Source organism: Erithacus rubecula, assembly GCF_903797595.1.
Source record: "Erithacus rubecula genome assembly, contig: SUPER_Z_unloc_2, whole genome shotgun sequence".
Taxonomy (NCBI): domain Eukaryota; kingdom Metazoa; phylum Chordata; class Aves; order Passeriformes; family Muscicapidae; genus Erithacus; species Erithacus rubecula.
This window is the reverse complement of record NW_027635860.1, coordinates 3,501,751-3,511,411: the sequence shown is the minus strand read 5'-3', so window position 1 is coordinate 3,511,411 and position 9,661 is coordinate 3,501,751. Positions and strand designations below refer to the sequence as shown.

Sequence of the window (9,661 nt, the reverse complement as noted above, 5' to 3'; positions counted from 1 at the left end):
TGGGGGATGTACATTACATCTCCAATATTGGCCTCTTCCCCCATCAGGGAGGTCACTGACCTGACCCAGCTTTCACCAGTGTATGCTCACAACATTAAACATTTAACAAGGTGATAAGAGCTCAGGGGATTAGCATTTGGGGGAAAAGGGTATGACCTCTAAAACTAGCTCTTAATTAATAAAAATGGACATAAGCAATCTGTTTCAACATCTCTATTTAGCAGGACGGGGATAAAGCAGGTTCTGTTTGTTTTTGCAGCAGGGAGAGAAGAGTACGGATGCGACCTGTAGTTGAATGAAAGTGGTGTATCTCTTGGGGGACAGTGTCAAGTGTTAATGTGAGAAGAAGCAGTGAAAATTTTTTATTAACTGGAAATTTGTTAGCTGCAGATTAATTCAACTACCTGACTCTTCCCACAGTTGCAGAAAGCATAATACCAGGCCTCTCTTAATAGGTATTATTTTCCATGCCATTTGTATTTCCATACCTCTGAGGCAGGTTTCCTGCATGTATGAATCTACCTAGAGAGGAGTTTCCTGTTCTTAGAATGAATTTCACAGCATTTATGTCTCATTTCCAGGGAAAGGAGATTGGAGGATTTTATTGAGATACAGTATGTAAAGCAACTCACTTTCCTGTGGTTCATTATGATTTTCTGTATTATTCTAGTAAAATTTTAGGTCAGTGTAATTGAGAACAATTTTTGAAAGAACAATGAATACCTCTTTGTATATAAACACCATAATTGCAAAATAGAAATAAAAACATAACAGGTAAATTCAAATTCTTTTAAAAGTATTTAATATGTAGCTGGTCTTTAACACTATGGTGTTTTAATGGTTCAATATTTATAGTTCCAGTTTTTAAGTCTGAAAAAAATGACTCCATTGTTATATTTCTGTTAATGTTTACATAATTGCTGATCAAAATAAAGCAATGCATTAGCTAAATGCTCTCAAAAGAAAATAATTGTGTGCGATTCAATTACCACTAGAAATAAGATGGCCATTTTTTGGACTATATGGGTATAACTGGGTGCTGTGACAGTTTTTTGAGACTTGCTTATACACTGGGCACTACTGCCATCCCCTGATTCCTCTGCTGAGACAACTGGGTTTATGGACTGAGTGGAAGGTGCAGGACGTTCTGACATGCCCCTAGTCTGACAGATGGTGTGAACAAGGGCATGCTGCAGCACTGCTCTGCAGAAATAACAGCAAATAGCCTTTGTGATCCTCTGAAGCTTTTTTACCCCTACTCCAGTTTCCTGGGTGCTTGCAATCTCTCCTGAAATGACTTGTATGCAGCTGTCAGAGATCAAAATTCAACATTTTCCTTCCCTTTGTGAAATAAAATGAGTGACTAGTGGGCATTCATAAAGCACAGCCACAAACAGGAGATCAGATGTTTGTAATGCAGAACATTAATTAATCATACAAAAAATAGTTCCCAGTATTTGTTTATTGATACTTAGAAAAGGTGAAAGCATGTTTCCATGGCTGTTTGCTTATTTTTTAAACACACTGATTATTCTACCTGAAAATTTTAATTTTCTTTTTGCTGTCATTTTCTCTAAGGCTTTATCTCAACTCCCATGCAGATTCTGTATTACTCTTTTACTAATTTCCTTTTATGACCTGTCCTAAGGAAATAAAATCTTGGTTTTAATAATGTCTTTGTTCAGTTTCCCCATGCAGCAATTTAATAGTATATCACAAAAACCCCAAGACAGTAGTGGGCACAAGTAAAATGCTTTTTTTTTTTTTTTCTTTCCATTTTTTGTCTGCTTTTTTCTAGGGATAATTACTAGATTCAGCTTTTGTTGATTTTATTTTGAAAGAACTTGATTGTTTGTGTTAGTGGAAATTAATTTGAAATGCAACTAGTATAGCTTGAGAGCAGCAAAATTGCCTAATGTACACATCATTAATGTGAGTTTAAAAAGAAACTCTGCTTCACAGAAAAGATGAACATTTCAGGGAAATAGCCATCCAGGAATAAACAACTGGGAACAACGATAAAATGACACACTCCTAGAATTGTTGTTTGGGATTGAGGGGTGTGGGGGTAAACTGGGGCTTCTATGACTAATCAGTGTTTTTTGCCGTGTGGCAGGAACAAGAGTGACATTTACTTCTGGGAGATTTTCATCAATGAATCATCTCTAAGGGCAGTGGCTACAGGTAAAAGGTAAAACCCAATAATGCATAAAAACAGCAGTAATGGACAAAACAACTAAGAGAGAAAGAAAATTATGTCTCCCAGCAATATGCACTGTCAAGTGACATAAATTTTCTTTCTGCTGGGAGCTGCTTTCTGAGCAAGTGGCATTGAGGCTAGCAGAAATGACTGCCAGAACCAGCCTTGGATGTCAGAAGTCAGGTCGACATGTGGCAGTGTTATGACTGAAGAATGAGACCTCGAGCAAGGCAGGCAGACAACTGGACACTGCAGGGGTTTGAATCACACACATCTTATTAGTCTGTTTTTAAGCAGCACAGCAATTAACAGGCATTAGTGTGTCTAGCATTTTGCTGTCATGGTAGCCCCTGACAGCTCACCTTCTAGTCAGCTGTGGAGGTGTGACTCATCCTAGCATTTGACTGCCAACAAGAATTCTGTGCTTACATCCATGTAAGTATTAGCCTAATTGGCATACGGTTCCCATCACTAGAGAAGAGGAGGCTCATCCCAGCTACTTATCCAGCCAAGATACTGTGGGGAGACAAGAACAAAGATATGGGCCAGGGGCTGTGACCACACACTGGCCTGGCAGTACTGTGCCTGATGTTTAAGGCCTGAGATAAGGAATGCTTTTGTGAAGCCATGGGATAGGCATTTGAATGCCTTAAAGCTAATCTAGTTTGAGGAAAGCAAGATTAGCAGCAGGGCATGTCTTTAACTAGGAGCAAGAAAGCTCAAAACTGACAGACCCTTTTGACTCACCCAGTTGGGCATACTACTGCTGGCAACTATGTCAAAACACAGCCTGTGATCAGCTCAGAGTTATGCCCATCTGTTGAAATAATAGTGGCATTAACCAACTTTCCTTGTGTTTGGATAACACCCAAACTTGTTGTGCTCCTCCCTGCAGGGGGCAAACACCAGGCCAAGAGGTGCCTTTTATGGGCAGCCAGGATAGTTCTGCATGGGACATCTGTTCTCCAAGAGGTTCTGTGGGTCTAATGTAGGGCTCTGTTATTTTGGCCACTGCATCAGGGGAAGGGAGAAATTTGCACATGTGTCTGGCTGCCAACAACAGTGATTGTTTTAAGAGCATCTTAGTGTGCCAGAACACAGCCCGTAGGCAAATACCAGTCTTGCAGTGAGAGAGCCGTGTAGTTTACGAACAAAATGAGTCACAGAAAGGGACGTACAGCTGAAATCCACAAAAGCCTTCTGTGACTGGTCAGCCGGGAATTCACATAAACCTAAAAAGTAATTTGTGCCTGCCATAGAGCAAAATGGAAAATAAATATATGAGTCTTGGGGGTGAAGGATACATCTGCATTGTAGAAGGCATGTCAGAAGTGTTCCCTTTCTGCTTGTGAGATTGATTGTTGTGCTAGCAGAGGGATTGCAGATGGGTCACGATACCCTTACAGCCTAGGTTTAGTGGAGCCAGGCAAACATGAGTCCTAGCATCACCACACATCCCCAACACACCTGTGTGTGTGCGACTACAAACTGAGGTGTGAGGTGCAGCAGGAAATGTGAGGCCTTGTGACAATACATCACTAAGTTTTCCTGCAATAATTAATATAGTTCAGATGTAAGCTTGCTTACCTAGTAACAGTTCATTCCTTTGCCTCTACCCTGCTTCTCCTGCTAACTAATTTGCTGGATGATTTCTTGGCTTCTTGTTATCAGCTTATAGCTGAGATGTGTATTAGTCTAAAGAAAACAGACAATATATTCAAGCCCTTACTAGATAATATAAGCAGTGTTTGTTAACTATAGCTACTATTTTTCTATAATAATTCTTCAAACCTTTATATGTTTTAAGAGAAAAAAGCTTGTGTTTTTTTTTTAAGAAAACACAATATATTTGTGTTTGTATTTGTATTTGGCTAGAGCCATCAGCTTCCTAGATTTATCTTGTTGTTCCAAGAAAAAAAAATACAAGAACTTTTGCTCCTTGACATTTGAAAAGTGAGATTCAACATACAGATGAAAATGTAGACCTAATTTGCAGGCACTTGTTTATTAAAATTGTAGTCAATGTTTGAACTGTTTCATGTCACTCACTGGCTTGCAGCCAGCAAAGCTTAAAAAAGAGCAAAAAAAAAACCAGGAACAAATTTCAAAACTGAAAGAACAGCTGCATTGGTTCTCTATTATGGCAAAACTAAGCAAAATACCAGAAAGTACCAGGTAATTTAATAAGGCAATTGCATATAAGGCTTAAGCTAAACGTACCAGACAGATATGAATGGTACTATTGTGTTATGCTGCTGGTTTGCTAGGAAAGCACATTTTAAAAGACTGTGCAATTCTAAGGTTTAATTTTATAGAAAAAGATTCCAAACCTCCAACACATGAAAGTTACTATGATTTGATATATAGGATTTAGTATATATTTTTCCAGAGCAGTTCAGCTAACTTTTAAGGGTGTATTTAATTCTTCTTTACTTTGGCATCTCCACTGATGTTTCACAAACAAGGGTAATATTTTCAGTGTGAAGACTTCTTCCAGAAGAAAGGATGGATATCTTTCTTAAACAAATATCTCTTCTGATAGTCTGCCTACAGTGATAACTACATGGACTGCAGTTTAAGTAATACAATTTTGTGTCCATACTAAACATCAGAGGGAATTCCATGAAGTGAATTCTGGTTTAAGACCTGTGTTTATTTGTACAAACCATGAATGAAATGAAATGGTAAATGGATAGCTGTCTCCGGAAAGATGGAAACTTTCAGCTGAGCTTTACTTGAGTTCTGTTATTAAAAAAAAAGTTTAGAAAAATACAAGAAGAAGTCAAAGGTGATGGCTTTTTGTGCTGGGAATATAGACCACCATGTCAAATCAATCATAGTTTCAGTCGAGGTCTATATGTTTTATCTATAGCTAGATCACTGCAGATTAAAGGAAGCAAATATAATCCCAAAGGCAAGAGATGGCTGTAAAAGTAAACAATTTTCAGATGAAGAGGGCAAAAGAAGTGGTTTCATTTTTGGACTTTGTGAAACAGTCTCCACCACTTACACACTTGAGTTTTATTATAAGTCCACCAGACTTCCACTGGCTTAAAGTATAATGAAGATATGAGGTTTTGTTTGGTCCAGAGTTAGGAGACTGGACTGCTGTGCCTTGGCATGAGCATATCATCACTCCAGACTTGAAGAACAAGGCTCTCTGAAGTCTTTAGACTATGTGAATGTACTTCACTTACTGTATAACACTTTGGTTTATATTGTATGATATCCTTACCAAAAGGGTGCTGGTTATCTTCTTGGAATGGGAATCCACTGAAGATTACTAAATACACTGAGAACATGTCTATTTCAATAAATGGTCCAGGCACATGGTGTTAGAGGCTGGGAAATCATGTTGGGCAAGTTCTGTGCATGCTTTATTCCCCACAATCTCCTTCTTCTGACTGTTGTCAAAGACCAGTTGTTGCCTGTGATCACTTCTAGCTTCATGTGCAGTGACACAATTGCACCCCTAAATTAACAGAAACTTTAACTTCCTCACTGACTAGTCAGAGTGTGTTAGTAGAAGTATATAAGAAAACATGAAGGAATTTTGTTCTGAAGTAGGCCATGCATGGGCAAAACTGGATACTTCAGAAGGAGATTCTCAAAGTCCAGCAAACTCATTAGGTATTTAGTAAAGCTACTGAAGAATGGGTAGCCTGAATCTTCCTGAAGCTAGTTAGTGTTTGGCTTCCACAAATCTGAGCTTCCTTCTCTAGGTAGTCACCTTTATCTGTTAATCATCTGAGCAGGGAGTTCACTGTTCCTTTGTAGAGAAAAATGGTGGGAAAGCATTAGTCAATATTTATAGAATAGCCTATAATAAAAAAACCCTCTGGGTTTAGGAGTAGGAGACCTGAGTTAGTTTCCTCTTTCCAATCAAAGGATTTAAAAAACACACAGATCTTCTCTCCAGAAAAATGTTTGATCTAGCAGCTGATGGGATCTTTTTGTTTGGAAGAATCCTTCCTGCTGACATAGTGTCCTTCTGAAGGAAGAACAAAAGAGTAAGTAACATAGCAAACTGAAAGCATGATTATTTATCTCAGTGGTTAGCCCATCCATCTGAGGCAAGGGAGTTTGGCAAGTAATCTTAATTATAAAACCAGAATCCCATCATCTTAATTCTTTTCTGTAAAATTTTAGTCATTTTCTGAAGAGTCAAGGTTGATAGGTGGGAGGTGTGCTGAAAGAATGGCTTCCCATGGGTTTGGCTCTTTATTGCAGTTGAACAGGAAATAGACACAAAGCTGCTCACAGTAGATTTTCTCCTCAGATGCATTCGGTACCTGGGGAATTTTGAATCAAACAGATTAACACAACCAGGATTGGGAAAAGTACTAGGTTTTCGGGATTAAAATTTTGTCCCTTGTGACATGTTTTCCTTCCTATTTGCATTAGGGTATCAGTATGGAAAAAGCAAACACTCTGCAGCTGGTTTTGCATGTAGATCTGAGTCCTTTTATGATATCAGAGCTACTGGTGGGATGAAAAAATCTTTGTGGTTGTACAAAGCTATCTCAGATCTAGAAGCAGCATTGCTGTTTTCACACAGTCCTCTCTGCAGAGTCTGGTGACGTTGGCACAACATCTAAGCACAGCATGAACTATGCTAGTCTATTTACTAATAAAAGAGTTTACATTAGAGAAAAATATTAGAACATAAAGACAATGTATTAGCTTTAATTCTTATGAAAAAGTATTGTTGCAATTCTCTTGAAGTACACTTTATCAAATGTTAAATGACGTAACTTGGTGCTTGACAGTTACATTAGTCATGGTAAAGAAATGGTGGTGTGTGTGTGTGTGTACAAATAGTTGAATTAGTAGTTCACAAGAAGAAACTTTTGATGAATTTCCTATTCTTTATTCTACTGAAGGTATGAAAGTCAAAGGAAAGAACATATGATACCCTTTCTTTAATACGTTACAATTTACAACTAAAAAAGTTTTCTGGGGACATTGATTCAAAAGTAAGTGCTGGAGTCTGCAGGACAGTAAAATTTTTCATAATCTCCAAATTATCGTCTTATTGTTCCAGTTGGGAGAGTTTCCCCCCAAATTATCAGAGCATGATACAAGGTAACTGAATGTGCGAAAAGAAAAATGGTGATGGAACTTGGTCATGTGCAGGAAAAGCTGGGTACCACAGAAAGGAATTCTCAAAGCCCAGCAAGCTCATTAGAGGTTTGCTGAAACTAATGTAGGAAGGATAACTTCAGGCTCTTTCAGGATGATCCATATGTCATAACCCTCTGTGCAACCCCATACACAAGAGCAGAACTACAGAACTACAGCTGCCTGACAGAAAAGATGCTGGGAGTGCTGATCAACAGAGGCTGAACAGGAGCCAGCTGTGTCCAGGTGGTCAGGAAGTCCAATCCTGGCCTGTAGCAGCAATAATGTTAGCATAGCAGAACTAGGTCAGAGACTGCCCCTTTGTACTAGGCATTGTCCCCTCAAATCCTGTGTCCAGCTCTGGATTCCTCACTACAGGGAATATGTTGAAGTGTTCGAGTATGTTTAGAGTAGAGCAATGGAGCTCATGCAGGTTCTGGAACACAAGTCCTGTGAGGAGCAGCTGGGGGAACTGAGGTTGTTTTACCTGCAGAAAAAAAAAGACTCAGGAGGAAACTTTATCATTCTCTACAGCTACATTATCACCCTTGACCTGAAAGAACATAGTAATAAGGTCAGTCCCTTCTGCCAAGCAGGAAGGGATAGGAAGAGAGAGGAAATAGCTTCAAGTTGTACCAGAGGATGTTGAGATTGGACAAAAGGTAACATTTCTTCACTGAAAGGATTGTGAAGCACTGGATCAGGTTGCCCAGGGATGTGATGGAACCACCATCCCTGCAGATATTTAAAAGACATGTAGATGTGCTACCTAAGGATGTGATTTGGTGGTGGACTTGATAGTGCTAGTCTTGGACACTATGATCTTGAAGTCTTTTCCATTATTTTATGATTCTATGAAATAACCTGTACTTCTGAAATAGGCCTTTGAATTTTAGGTCAGATGTCATCAGCATGCTGTGCATCACAAACACATCAGCATCTTAAAATGGCATTGTCCTTTGTAGTGTGAAGGATTCTGCTCTTTCTTCTTTGACTAAGACATCCAGAATGAATGCTGAAAAAAAAATTCATTCAGACATTTTCTCAGGCAAAACTGCTGCTTTACACAGCTAGGCATGTCTTCCAGAATACCCAAAATGTGGGACTGACCTTACCTTTCTGCTTTTGAAACAAAGATGCTTGTAATTATTCTGCAATCATTATTCTGCCTTTGTTACCACATCATCTCTTTACATACAGACACTGTAAATGTAAATTGCTTGTTTTCCGTTGGTAGTTTTCGAAAATATTTTTCATTATTGTAGGATTTTTCTTCTATTTTCTTTGCTTTTGCACATAATTTTCTGAGTTTCTTTTTATTCTTTAAACTTATATAAATACTTTTAGTATTTATATAGTTCATTAAAAATCACATTGTTTAAATTAAAAAGGGAAGGTGCAGATACAGAACATTTCTCCATAATTTTCTAATAGTGCTGCTATAAAGAAAATTTATTTTGACCACATTTTCTTTGAATATAAAATTTAATATTTCCTACTCTATTGGAAGATTTGGGCAGTGGAGTATTTTGGCATGCATGCCAGCAATCTTACCCAATCTTACTGTACTCCCAGTCACAGAACACTTATGTGCTTTAGGTTTTTAGTCCAGACATACAATATAGGTAAGGTCCCACAGTGGTTTTCCATCTTCCATGAGCTTTTTTCCTTCATCTGTCTGATACTAAACCAGAGTAAATCAGAGTAGATGCAGGACCAATTCTGATAAATACAACAGTGTGGAGTTGCTTATTCATTTGTTTTGAAACTTTGATGCTGCTTGTCTTCAGCATGATGCTGACATAATGATATTTTTTGTGACTGTATTGTCAGAGCTGAGTCACAGGGGATTTAAGCTGAATGAAGTTTAATTAAAGTTGGAAAAGGTAACACTGAAAGATAAAATTTTTTTATGTTTCAGTTGTGGTGAGAATGCCTTTTAGGCCAACCAACACACCTGATCTCAAACTTAAAAAGAATATTTGGAACAATTATGTACACTAAAAATGGAGAACATAGTCAGCTGTGTTTTATTCCCACATTTCTTCCCTCTTCCACTACCAATGCCTGCCATTCAACTTAAACATATTTTTCTTTTGTATTTGATAGTAGCTCAGACTGTAAAAACAAATCTTCTGCCAGGCAAATTATTTAATGGATAAGACTATTTTCAGTCAACAGGATAAAAGGATGCTGTACTATTTCCCTATATTCAGTTAATGTTTCAGTGACATGACAATAGTATTAACTGCCAATCTGCTAATTAGATGCTGTGATTTAAAGGCAAGTGGCCACACATTAAAGTTGAAAGCAGGTACTTTTTCCACCACCTAGTTTTTG

At 38.1% G+C, this 9,661-nt stretch overlaps 1 long non-coding RNA gene across 1 annotated transcript; it reads left to right on the top strand.

The window, feature by feature from the left end:
* Positions 1-274: 274 nt before the first annotated feature.
* LOC306814818 lies at positions 275-4,235 on the top strand. The gene is made up of 3 exons (XR_013777253.1): positions 275-455; positions 2,117-2,191; positions 2,323-4,235. It is a non-coding gene; the product is annotated as an uncharacterized lncRNA (long non-coding RNA).
* Positions 4,236-9,661: the final 5,426 nt, after the last annotated feature.